Genomic DNA, 14,588 nt, shown 5'->3' on the forward strand with positions numbered 1-14,588 from the left:
GCGCCGCCAGCAGCTGGCGCTTCGCTTTATGTGGTTTCCGAACTCCTTTTTAATAATCTTGTTTATTTTCCCAACTGGAACACCCATAACCTGAACGCGTATTACGGTGTGCCGTTGAGTGGTGTTCATCGTTTGAATATTATCACAATATGTCATACATATGGCTGTAATATTACGTATTATAAATGTTATTTAAGGGTTTTTAAGTTGTACTTACTGCCTACTTAGCGTCTATGTGTGATGAAGTGCATCATTCATTTTGTATATTAACCTTGTATGTTAGAGAAGACTTTTGTACAGATGAATAGAGAAGCGTTAACTGTCAGTGTTGTTTCATACATGACACGTAATGTTTACAGTTGCTCGTGAACAACTGGAGCAATTGAAACGGGCGGGGGCGAGAGCGAGGAGCGCGCAGCTACACTGAGCAATAAGCCCTCTCGTCAGCTAATAACAACAGTAGCATCTCCGGTGATATCTCAATATCGTAGGTGCGAGCGGTTAATTAACACATGACGTCGCAGTGGAAATAGAATTCCTGTAAGACGGGGGCGCAGGGCGCAGTGCGCTAGCGCCCCGGGCCACGCGCCGCGCACCGCCCCGCCTGTTTGTTTACAAGCAGCGAGACTTCATTACGCCGCTGGCTAATGTATTCAGCTTCAGCCTCCACGTTAACAGCGACACTTCTCGGAATCAATACGCTCCTTGTATGTTTTGATTGGACCGAGCGAGTGCCGCCAACACAAACTAAACCTAACAAACTAAAAGATAAAATAGAATTTCCCTTCAAAATTTCAAACGACTTTAATGACACTGAATACAACGAACAGATTTCGATGTTTAATACCCGCTCGGGATAACTTTCCTATAGTGGTAACGACCTCTGTATTGAACTTGTCCAATTTTAGGGTTAACGCGCATTAATTTGTTTTATTAACGGTTTATCGGTACGCGGCTTCCTGCCGTGTTCTGTTCTACGCCATTTCGATTGTCTGCTATTTTTGTTTCGTGACGCCTCTTTCATTAGCGTCGTTCGGTCGCGAGCTCAAATTAAATATATCAATGCATTTAAATTTTTTTGATGATACGTGCTCCGAATTCGTAAAACAGATAGCAACAGATTTCATCAAGTCGTTATGTTCACTCATAACAAGCTGGAAATGGAGTCGTAAAATTCATAACGGCGACTTCTGATCCGCGCTCCCCCAAAAATAATAATGTTTCATCTTATAAAAATATTTCCCTTACGAATGTCGCTCTGTATATCACGGTATTTGTCACAGAGGATCACCCTTTATGTTCGTTTCCAGTCAAACCCCTTAGATAAGCGAGCCTTTTATATGCCAAATATAATATATTATGGTTTACATTTCTGACTGAAGAATAACGTGGACATGACTATTTTTGATTTCTGAGACCGGAATCTGTGCATAAAACATATTGTTACTGTACAGTCAAAGATAATGAGGGGGATAATGATATGTTTTATACATGGATTTTGGTCTCAGAAACTAACGATAATTTACACGACTACTCGACAAAAATATAAATACAAGCAATGGAATTTACTCAGCATACAATATGTGATAAATATCTAAACTAATTTAATCCGTAGGCGTAGCGACAGAGAGAGGGTGTTGTCCTCAGACAGAAGTGATTACCAAAGACGCCTGTGCTACGCCATCTCCTGCCAGTCGGTCGCTTGGGGGTCACGCTATTCCAGCTCTATGGCTTCTCTCAAACGGTGTCTAGGCTAGGCCGGGATAAGTAATAGGGTTCCTGAGATACGCTTGTTTGAAGCCCCGGTCTTCAGTCACCCTCAATAGTTTGCCCAGCTAGCTGAGTTTCTGACTTTGACCGATTGATCGGTGGAAAAGAGAGTTTTCAAAAAACACTTTTCTTTTCTTTCTTAACTGATAAAAAGAAAAATCTTTATTTATGCCTATGGTGTAATTCATTACATTTATGAGAGTGCAGAAAAAAATCGTTGTCATTTTCACCTTGCTTGTTAGTCGTGGCCGTCAAGTGAGTATTTAATAACAACAGCGGCATATCTTCTCAACATCAACGTAAAACCCGCGCGCACGAGCCATTACTTCCAACATATGAGCAACGCAAAAATATCCGCGTATTATGGGTTATCAGAAGCAAAGTCGCGTCTCCGAGACTCCGGCCGCTATTCACATCCCGTTCCGATTTAATGGATTGCTCGCTTTCATATTCCCAAATGTACACAATATTTGCGCTTCTATGATCACGTATAGTGATTTAACGCTTTGTGCCTTACTCTCGTACCGCCGAAAAAATAGAAACAAAATGTCGAAGACAGAGCTTAGAAGTGTAAAATTTACATTTTATTGGTAATATCATTTTCAAATTGCTTGAAAAGTGGTGCAAACTTCTCACCGGTTTGTTGACACATCCATAGCTCCCCTTTCATATGAAAGCGAAAACAAACAGAATGTGCCAAAGAGCAAACAATATTATACGGAATGCACAATAATATCAGTTCCGGCGCGTCGTGCGGCCATGCGACGACGCGGGCGCGACGCGGGCGCGACGCGGGTGCGGGAAATGTTTGCCCTCGCAAATAAATATGAAATTCGAAGACGAGCGTCTCCGACGAGCAAATATTATAAGAGTTTGCTTTGGTAAAATGATAACCGCAGAGATTGAAAATAAGGATTTAGCCCCGGGTTAGGGGATAGTGTCTGCGACTATTGAATTCCAGAAATAAGTAGTTGAATTTTTCGCTTATACAAATAATATTTGACTCAATATTTAAATAGGGTAAGCTGATACAACTATTTATATAACGGTCAATCTTTGTTGAATACTGATCGAGGACATATACAAAAATGAAAAAGGTACAAGACATAGAATTAAATTCTTTATCAAATTTGGTAAGTATAGGATTAAATCGGTTCTAAGTTAACTGAACGCAAGGGTCATGTACCAATTTATAATTAATTTATCTTTGATTACTGTATTCATCTACTCCTAACAAGGCATAATTTAAAAAGCTGGCCAGCTTTTCACAAACAAGTCTACAATAGAGCAATAAGTATCAGGTTGTATTCCAGCCTACTCGCGAACATTGAAGAGAAGTTTGCCGCCGTCCCCCGGCTTATCATCCCGCGAGAATAACTCCAATATTTATGTTACACGTAAAACTTTATGTCGTACTTTTGTTTCCCTGTATGCGACTTATGAAAATACTATTCCCTCGCAGGCGAGCGGCCGCTGCGGCGAGATCGATGTGCCGATAGATAAGTTATTCTACATCGCTCGCTGTTTCTTCATTGTAATGCTTTCTTGACCTTTAAATTATTATTCAGGTAATGTTAGGCAATAATCTTAAATCATGCAGAGTTTTGATATCTATTTATGAATTGCTTCTTTAGCTTTTTCTTGTAAAAGGTGGTGAGAAACTTTGACCCGATATAATATAACCGATATATAAAAAAAAACTAATGTAAATGCTAATTCAGTGTTTATTTAATGTAATTATTATAATTATCTTAAATATAAACTTCAAAATAATTCAAGTACTGTAGATCAAATTCTTTCTTAAATTCAACACTTTTAAAAAGTCCGAAACCTTTACAAATCATTCTACTAGAAACCTGTAAGGATTTGTTTCAGATTTATGTGTAAAAGAAAGAGGAATCGTTTGTGAGATGTAAAATATGCAATGGTGTAACATTCTGGTGAGGCCGAGGTAAGGGCCCGCCAGTCGCCAGGCGATAATAGAGAAACGCCTTTACGATGCGACACCCGCTCAGCACATCAACACTACATCGTTCTCCGAACGGGAATTACAAGAGCTGACACACCAAGTATGCCAGCGAAGTTATCACTCTGATTTACTTTACCTTATTTGATTGTAAAATAGAATTAAATCCTTGTTAACATTTTGAAATAATTAAGTACGGTGTGGTTGTGAATAACAAAGTATAACTTAGGAATTTGTTAAACTGTAACTGTAAGGAAGAGTTAAGTATCTTCGCATAATACTAACTCTTGTTATTTCATCGCTTGTACTTATTATCTTTTATAATAAACTGTAAAATTGGACCGAAACATAAACAAAGGTCGGCCAAAATTCAAAAACTTGCTGGTATTGAATTTACATTAAAAAGCTTTGAAATTTCCAAAAGTTAAAGGGTATCACAGCTCTAAGAATCCAATCGTCCGTCGCCACTTTCTGCAATGTCATGTGTGCATATAAAAAGTTATGACCACTGGCAATATTTCCGAGAGGTGGCGGCGGAGGAAACGATATGCAGTAAACGTTCGGGCGTGCGGTCTCGCGGGGCCGGCGCACGATGACCCGCCCGGCAGAGCCCGGTTTTATACCAATTTTCATAAAAATAAATCTGACTTGCGCTGATTGAAGCACTCGCCCCCACGTCCTCTGATCGACTTTCTATTTTATTGTTATTAACTCTGTTGCGTAAGGGTGCGATGAATCGTTTTGCCGTTTGTTTAAAACATACAATGTTTTGTTGTTTCCCTAAGCACGTAAACATCAATTGACAGAGTTGTATAAATAATTCATTTAGATTTCACAAACAGTAGTATGGTATGTTAACTACTTAATTAAAATTAAATTACGGTTACATATAAACTGCTCAACTCCAACGACCAGATTAGAACCACCTCCAACCGTTTCTCTTACAAACTAGCATATCATAGGCGTATATAATTAAGGGAAATATTAAAAGATTAAACTTCTTAATATCGTCTTATTCAAAAGAAAATCCAGTATAGTAGGTACTAAATTATAGTTAAAAATATAGCCAAAGTGAAAATTTTTCCAGAATATGTCTAACATAATATGTGAAAGTAAATTAAACCTTATACTGTACCAAACATTTTGTGTTGCACAAACCATTCCTACAGGGCCTTCCTTAACTATTCAAGATTGAGAACTTTGTGAAACAATCCGAACATTAGTTACCAGCGTGCAGAGGTAATAGGGCGCGATGCCGTTTATTGGGATAATAGTCCCGTTAAAGCGTGAAGCAGCCGATTAACAACGGTATCTTCTGCGATATCAGTACAAGTGTTATAGTGCTTCGCCGATTGAAGTGCGCCTCACCGAACATATTCAGATCCTTATCGCTAACGACCACACACCGAACATTTCGCGAACACCGCAGGATCATTTAACTAGTTGACACCTTCAGCCAATCGCAATGCCCTTAAATGGAAATAACATGGCGTTTAAATTACAATTAAAAATTAAATTAAATTAAACGGAATACAATTACATTTTCCCCTCTTGACCACGCTCGAAGTTCTGTATCAGTTGCGCGCTGAAGATTTAATATAACTGCATTAAAAGAACGAGTTAGTGCGGCTTCGTCTGGGCAAAAGTGCAGAGTACAGTCGAAGAAGCGTGGCGGGCGATCGTGATTTATCGCCGGCCGCTTTTGAATATTAAATAATGTTTAATGGGAGCGCATGATCGGCCCATTAGCCGACGACACTGCTTTCACGTTTAATAAAGAGTCATTTATAAGCCAGCGACGCTTTTCCCTTATCTTTACGAAGTATGTCGCGCGTCTGAGATGTGCCGCCCTATCCAAATTAATTCATAATTTTTATCCTTGTAGTATTTTCAACATTAAGTTATTCGTATTTTATCTAAAAACATAAATATTGTTGAATGCAGAAGAACAAAAGTAAAGATTCCTTTTTTATATCGACTGGCATTGTTTAATCGACATTAAAAGGTATCAAAATTCGTATTACCATATACATTTTAATAAATATAATATGTGATAACTGAATTAAACTTATTTAATTGTAAAGTTCGATTTCCGCATCTTATACATAACAACTCATTAGGACCTTGTTCTCTCGGCACCAAGAGATAGCCTCTATAGGCGACATCTCCTTCTTAAATGCTGATTAACCACAAAACAGAAGTTCTCATCCTTTATGTGAATTGATATTATCCTGCTATAAAATAAACAATACTTAATACAAAGCTGAGTTAACAACATCAACGTGGACTTGTTGAGGTTAATGTTTGTAAGTACATATTTATCTCGTGGGATAAAAGAGGATGATTAGTTAAGGGCGCATAATATCATCGGTTACGACTTCCTAATGACACATCGGACGTAGCCGCCGCTCATTATGGCGAAACATTCGATCGGTTCCCTCGAGTTATTCCTCTTAATATCTCTCCTGCGTGGCTCGCAGCGCGGGGATATCGTCACGTTTGCGCCGCGAACCTTCGTAATTATATCGGCGCAATTAAAGCCCAACTAATATATTATAATCGTCGTGTTAGCAACAGTAGTTTTTACCACAGCGGCAGAGCCGAGGCGGCGCGCTTTGCCCGCGTTCGCATAGCTTGTACGTAACACCCCCTTGTGATTGGAGCCGATTGATCAACATCATTGAGCGGTCCTTCTGCGAAGACAACTCTTATAAAGTTATACACCGTTATTTGTAACCATCTTTGATGAACCTGATAACAAATTTAGTAACTGAAATGTTTGTTAAGAATGTGTTCAAATTGCAATCAATTTAAGTTGAACATAAAATGTTACAAGTTTGTCATAACACGATTGTAAACTTTTCGCATTTGATTTTATTTCATACAAGTATGTTTTGGATGAATTACACGATTTCTGCTAACATTAACACAACTAATATACATTACTATTAATGTCAGCACAATTTATCTTATGTTTAATTAATAATATTTATTTAATATATAATATTTGTCCCGTAAATTTGACAAATACTTTGAAAATATGTGCAATTAGTGTAGGTAACCCAGTTAATTATAAATGTTGTTTTTTTTTGTTCTGAAACAAATATCCCACTCAAAGACTAATTGATACTGAACAGGATATATGAATGTAACAGGTAACATTAGGCAGTCATGTCAGTCATGTGAATGCTTAATATGGGGGTTGGTAGACTTCCTCGCGAATCATGAGAAAATTATGCCGTAGCGAGACGAGACGCGCGCCCGCCGCGCTTTGAGTCCGTCCGACGGAAAAGAATAATTACTTGCAATGATTGAACCCTTATAATTCGAATTTATTTAATAGTCGACAGATGTTAATCGGAGCTCCAGCTATAATTAGGATTCGATTTCTGACGAGAAAAACGCTAACACCGCCGCCTAGCTGGATACATCGAATTAAACCAATTTACAGAGATCGTATTAAATATTTCAGTCCAGAACTAAATAGTAGTTTAATACCTTTAATTAGTGCTGTCTGTAATTGTGTAAATTAATTAATTATTACCTTAATTAACAACATTTCTGAAAAATGTTTACAGCATTGTTTTTGTATTCATTGTTTAAAAATATTTAAATTGAACATCATCAATATGTCAGGCAATTAAGAGTGAAACAAAAAAATATTTATTATATATTGTTTGCACACTAATGGTAAAAAGTAAAAATGACAAAGGAAATATTTGTGGCAACCCTACGTATATTTTTACATACAACATTATTCTTAAAAAATGAATGTATACTTTAAACGCTGAAGTTATAATAAAATCTTAGACAACATAACAAAAAAACAATGTATACAGCAATTAACTACTAGCAGAAGAAAGCGATTTTTTATGATAGCGAAGTCATAACAATGTGAACTTAACACGTTGCTGGTGTAAAAGAACAAAACGGTATAAACAGATTTAACGGTCTTAATTAGCGTTTATAGAAACGTGTTAGTTGAGTTTGTTTTTTTCGTGTCCATTGTATGTAAAGCAGCGGTGAGGTTCATCCATCACTTCATATTCTCGTCTTGTCGACCGCCGAGCACCCATCCACACCGCGCCACTGCTCGCTCATACTCGCTAATTGCTATAAACATTACAAAAACATATAAAAATGTCGAGAAACGAAGCTCGGCATTATAGATTATTTTAAATTAATTCAACACTTGTTATTACGTACATTGGTTTGATAAAAAAATCATTAGATATCCCGCTTTGTTATTATAGTTCAAAGCTAAATGTCAACAAAAAGTTATTCTTTGTTCCACTGTAGTCTGAAACAATTTCATCTTTTCAGCCATTTCAGTAGTTCAATGAAAAGTTTCTATTATTTTGAAATCAAACCCAGCGACGCTTTTTTAAATTCAACTTACTCTCTATTATTCAAGATGATGCTAAGATTCGCGACATTTTAACGAAGTAATCAATTGTATTGAAGGAGGCAATTTGGTAAAAGTAATACGGCGCGGCGCGGCGAGTTGTTGTTGGGGCTTGGGAGCCAGGTTTGCTAATGTGGCTCCGCACATCCTGTTCGCGGAGTAGATGTATGGGCACATTTAAATATCGCAGTCATAAATGCCATACGCGTGCTTGTTAACGCGCTCATGTAAATTCTAATCCTTGTTGCATTTAGAACGGGGCGGCCTAGTAATTATGTGCTTTCATTTGTCTGTTTCTCGGAACAAACGAGCGGGACCCGCGCGCCGCGCGTAAGCCCGCTCCATGTAAAGCAGTTAGCAGTACTCTAATCTCGCAACGCCATTAATTTAAAGAATACGTCTGCGTAACCGACGTCGTCGAAAACACAATTCTCCTTCACAACTTTCTTATTTGCATATTAAAATAATTTCGAGTCAGCGCAATACGTAAAGTCGACTTCCATCCTTCCATCAGTGAGCTTTTGAACAAGCTTAAGCGCTTGTCTTATGTTGTACAAAAATAGACTCTATGTGTGTTTCGTTAGAATGTTAAATGAATCGATCTATTTCTTAATCATAGTCTTGTTTATCGTTTAAATTGTTTAGAATGATGACAGATAAAGGCGGGTTGTGTGCGCCCAAATAGATAAACTAGTGTGGAAATTAATGTCTACATTTACTGGTGCATGAAGCTCGTAGTTAATTATAGGTTTATAGTTATTCACATTTTTAAATGCACATTAATACCACAAAGGGTAGCCACTATCAGCTTCAAAGGAAATGTGTGTATGTATATCCGTACTCGCTACAAACATATCGCGGGCCGTATCAAGACATTTATCATTGGTTAAAAGGGGCCATATCTATGAGCCATGAAATTATTTGTATAGTCTCAATTATGTATGCAAGTTTTTTTTATAGGGGCCAGTGTTATCAATAAAATGTAATTTAAAGTTGAAACTTTTTGTTCGGTTACACCCCGCGGCTAGTTTGATCGTTAATCATTTACAATTATCTACATAAGCCTAGGTAAATTATAGCTTTATTCATTGTTCTAATAATCGTTTAATGTTAAATTAATGTTTCTTATAGAGTGCTAAATTAACATTTCTAACCAGATGTTTCAATTGCCCAATCACGTGTACAACTTATTAATTGCTTTTTTTTCAATTACCATATTTTTGGCCACATATTTTCAGCAATGGCACGGTAAGAAATAACGTTCCGTTGCGGTAACCGTTGGTGTCATTTTACTTTATGAACAAGTAGACGACTACAAAGTGACCGCCGCTGCCGTCGCGCGCGATATGCGATCTAAAAACATCACTATTATGAATTACTAATTTTATAACACCCACCGTTTAACGTAATTATGCGCTATACATTTATAACTTGTTCGTTTAACATCTTCACACATTAACCGCAGGCAGATTTACATTTTATAATTTACAAGTTGTAATTTTGGTAAAATAATTGGGAGTGGGACATTTATTACATGTTTACATAAGATAATTTCTTATATACGATAACTATATAAACTAAATGTAAGTGCATGAATATTTTAATTGTTAACATAAAAATGAAGTACGTTGGACATGTGTTAATATTACTTTTATGTATTAAAATCATGAACTACAACGTTATTGATTTTAAGTGATTTTTAGGTAGTGAGAAAGTGTAGTGTTTCCCCTTGACTGCAACCCTCAGTGGCGTGTTTAACACTTCAGCGATTTTTAACGTTTGTAGTGTCAATTAATTAGGGAAAATATGGGGGAGGTCTTTTGAATAGTTTATCGCGCCGATAGTGGCGTAACAAATATCGATATCAGCGTGAAAGGTGTTGCTTGAGGTGGCGTCGCGTCGGATCGCCGATGAATAATATTCATTTATTATGTGCTGTTCGGTAAAACTTTTTCACACATTCCTCTTGGGCGACGAGAGGGTGCGGCGCGGCGGGCGGGGGCGGGCTCCCGGCGCGAGGTGCTCGCGCGTGAAATTATTATCATATAATACCCCGGGCTTTGAGCACAGTGCGATTATTCAAATGTTCCTAGCCCCGCGCCGTCGCATTCGGCTTACACCCGGCTTTCCTGCTGACATTCCTGAATACTTCACGCCGACGATCCTGCTAAAATTTGTCAAATATATTCATGTATAATGCGCGGCGCTTGTCATGTGAGCGATAAGCGAATGACGGAAAATGTTATGTAAATTCAAAGCGTCTATAATCCTTGGCAAACAGCGCCATAATGTGAGACGGCTAATGGCGGAAGCATGAGTTATCGCAACAGATAAGACGGAACTTAGCTTAAACAATGCGGTTAAATTTTCGTATACTTTCACATAATAGTGCGAGGGATCTAATTAATTTGATAATCTAATTTAATGTTTTTTGTTAACGTTTTTGTAAGTTAGTATCTCAATTTACAAGGCTGTGAACTCTTAAATAGATTTGAATAAATTTTACTGTCATAATTTCTATATTGTCAATAGTAGAATTAAAACTTAATTACTTTGGAAGATTACTTATAAATTGATTACAAAGTAAATAACGCTGTTATTAAGATCATAACTTGCAATGTTAAACAGCATTGTTTGAAGCTGCCTCCTAAATCTAATTGTAAAGTTAAAACCCAATTATAAATAATTCTTAAGTTAAATAAACTTGTTAAAGCTGACCCTCCCGCGTGACTCGCTCCAAACTTGGCAAGTGGCGGTGCTCGGTGCTCGAGACGTAAACTAAACGTTATCTATGAGTATATTTTGCTTTGGACTCTTTATGAGTTTCAAACGAGATCCGTCACGCGACGTTAACTCGGTATAGAAGTGATAAAGTGGCCGCTAATCTGTCCTATTCGGGTCACACTTAGTACACTTTATTAATCACAAAGGTTACAAATTACAACACACTTCCTGCGCCCTGACACCTAACTCCGTACTATGGTAATTTTATTGTCGACTCTATTGGACAATTTGGACAATGTTACTAGGGTTTCATTTGTTTGTATGATTATCTCTGTAATGTTTATTTTCGTGTACATTTTTTGTGTTTTGGTGTTGTTAAAACTATGTTATATTTAAATGGTTCGTTACAATTTACGTTTATAAAACATTCTTCACTTTATATTCTTTCTACCAAGGAGGTAATTTCAGGAGATTTTCAAATTTCAAGTAGGAGCCTAAAAAGTGGCGAGGAGAGAAGATACCTTGAAGATGTTCTTCTCCACTTTTTTAGTCACCCTCTCACTGATCTATGACTACTCAATATATGTATATGTTTGCTTTATAAATCAAGGTTATTCGGAATAAATATAATAAATATTTTTTCCTAGTACCTCGTTTCATTTGTACAGTGAGTAATTCGCTTCGACAAAAAATGTAAAACTAATAAATTTCATATCAGTAGTCATTTGTTATTTGAAGAGCAATGGAAAATTTCCGAAATAGAGATACATTTTACCTTCATTGCCATAGAAATGAATAATTTTTCCGATTATGTTTTGTAAGAAAAAAACTAGTTTTTGTAATACATACATTAAAAATAATGTTGTAAATACACATTGACGATAACTTCGAATTGGCAAAAAAAAAAAACAATTCAAATCAACAATAGTAATTACATCTGAGAAGAATGGATTTTTTTTTGACATGCATCCATTTAAAATGTATCAGTTTGTGTGTCTGTATGTATATAAAATTACTATGATCTCACAACCGAAAAGACGATCATCACTACAGCATCAAACGAAGGTCAATGTTACGTTGTGTAAGAACATTTGTATCATAACTGAATACGTTCTGAAAAAGACCATAACCCTTTTTGATAATCCAAGCTTTGTAAATCGTGGGAGACAGGAAAATGACCCTTAATTCCTTCCTTATCTTAATATCAGAAAGTTACTTACTTATACTTTCCACTTAAATATGTTTTAAATAAGAAAATTAAATTAAAAAATAGAGTATTAACAATGGAATATATCGCCGTTGTCAAGGAATATAATAATACTTTTTGTACACATATGTCAGTCACCAAATACTCGTAATACTCTAATCATGAAGTCGGAAATAAAGACACCTTGAAGTGACCTTCCTATATCATGTAAGCATTATGTAGTTCACTTATTATTCTTATCGCTACGGCACTTTGTTTAAAGCATTTATGCACAATTTTATACTTTTAATCGCAAAATTTACACTTTAAACGTGGGGTCCTCGACATGACGTCTTATGCAAAGCAGGTGCTACCTGATACGTGAGGACGAGGTTAACGCCTAAAGTTGTATGAGCCTCTTAAAAATACAAGCAAATTTCAACCTTAATTGATTCAAAACCAAACGGACTAGGTCTCGACATTATTTTACAAGATCTCAGTTTATTACATTTATTTAAGTTCAAATAAATTAACGAGGAAATAATACAATTCGCTTTATTTTCACAATGTACTTGCGTCTATTTAAATTTGACAAGGAATTTATCACCTAATAATCGCATTACACTATCATAAAACGGTCACACGGGGTGGAAACTTTGTAGGTTGTAATGAAATTGAATATAAAAATACGGTTAAACACGTACGTTGGTAGTAGGAATACTTATTAGTATTTGGAGATAAAATGAAGTTGGCTCGCTTTGGGCAATTTATTGGGGTGAGTTATGGGTGGCGCGGCTGCTCGGCTAATTTATTCGCCGTGCACATAAATTACTTGATTATGAATTCAAGTGAACTCCACTAAATTATTCGTCGCTTGTAGCCCGCGCTTTTGTGTAACAAACAAAGGTATTAGATTTTATATAATTAATCTTCATCGTTTGTTACTATTGTTTCAATTATACCAGTTTTGCCAGTAATAAATACATTCCTGTACAAGCTGATCTTAAACAGCGATTTCGATCTACAGTTTTATACAGTACTTCTTCCTCTTTCCAATTTCCTTCAGTCACTCGTTCCACATTCAAAAAGCCTGTACTTTCAGCTGTAGTGACACTGCAAAATGTGAATGACATTAAGGCTAAATATAATGAGTATGAAAAGATACAAGTGAGGAGCGAAAGGGGAGGCAATCTCATAAAAGGCAATAGTAGGGATTATGTTGAACAGCAATGGTAATGTGAAGTTGTTTTCCAGGCGGCACTAACGCGCCGCAAGTCGCTGCAGCGCGGAATAATCGCGGATACCCATAAAAGATGTAATTTCAGATAAGCTGAAACAGACGAGCCCCGCCCCCGCGGCCCCATCTCCCCTCGCTCCCCTACCACCTACCTCCCCCGACTGCCTACTTTCTAATGACTAATTATTATGCTGTGCGTTGTGAGCTTAAACATCAGCCACTCCAGTCGGGCCAATATTACCTGGTCGGTCTTATTTCCGTTAGCACGGCAACAATTTAGACACCTTTTTTTACCTTTTAAATACTAAATTATACTTCTACAAAATGACATAGGTACTTAAAAAGTTTGCTTTAAAAACATAATGGATTCTTAAAAATACACATATTTATATTAATAATCAGTGTTTGAAGAATTAGCGAGATAACTAATGCGACCATATTTAGTGTTATCTGGAGGAAATATTTAATTGTTTGGTTATATTGAATCGGCACCGAAACTAATAAATCGATTTGAAAAATTATTTCTCGCTTGAGAAGCTACACTTATCCCTGAGTAATATATGCTATATTTACTAGTTTTTTTTTTAATTCCGTAAGTATTCAAGAACAACCGCAAGTAAGTTATAAACTTCAACAACATTTAAATCTACGTATGGTTATAATCCAATCATTTGTTTAACATTACGAGTACATACTTTTATACTATGTTTATGTTTAATTTATTTATTTTAATAAGCAAGGTTAAGATATGACGCGATATTTTTGTATTTTACTTTATTCTAAAATCGCTGTCACCTACGACTCCGACCGCGCGGAATTAAATAAACTTAATCACACGCGAATAGAACACATACGCTTCTAATTAAGTTTTTTTTATTTTTTCAGAACTACAGACTATGTAACATGACACATCCAAGCCAAATTTCTGTTGAGCTGTTCTGGAGATACCTTGTAACATTTATTTATAGATCCAAACATTCGCAATGATAATAAATATTAGATTAATATAAAATAATATTTTAAAAGGTTGATTTCTTTCAAATATTTATATGTAAACGAAAGCGGTAATTAGTCGTATATGTTTAACTCGAGTGTCTCACATATTCAAATATGTATTCAAATTCATATATGTTTTAACACGACTATGCCAACGTCAAAACTCAAATGAGTTTCCAAAATAGTTATTTTTATCCTGCCGTCCCTTTTCTAATGAGATCATAATTAACAACAAAAGCCTCAAGATGCTTATCAGGTTGGACATCTTTACCTGGGCTACTTGGTCTCTTTTAATTTTTATAAT

This window comes from Papilio machaon, chromosome 1 (assembly GCF_912999745.1).
Source record: "Papilio machaon chromosome 1, ilPapMach1.1, whole genome shotgun sequence".
Classification (NCBI taxonomy): Eukaryota; Metazoa; Arthropoda; class Insecta; order Lepidoptera; family Papilionidae; genus Papilio; species Papilio machaon.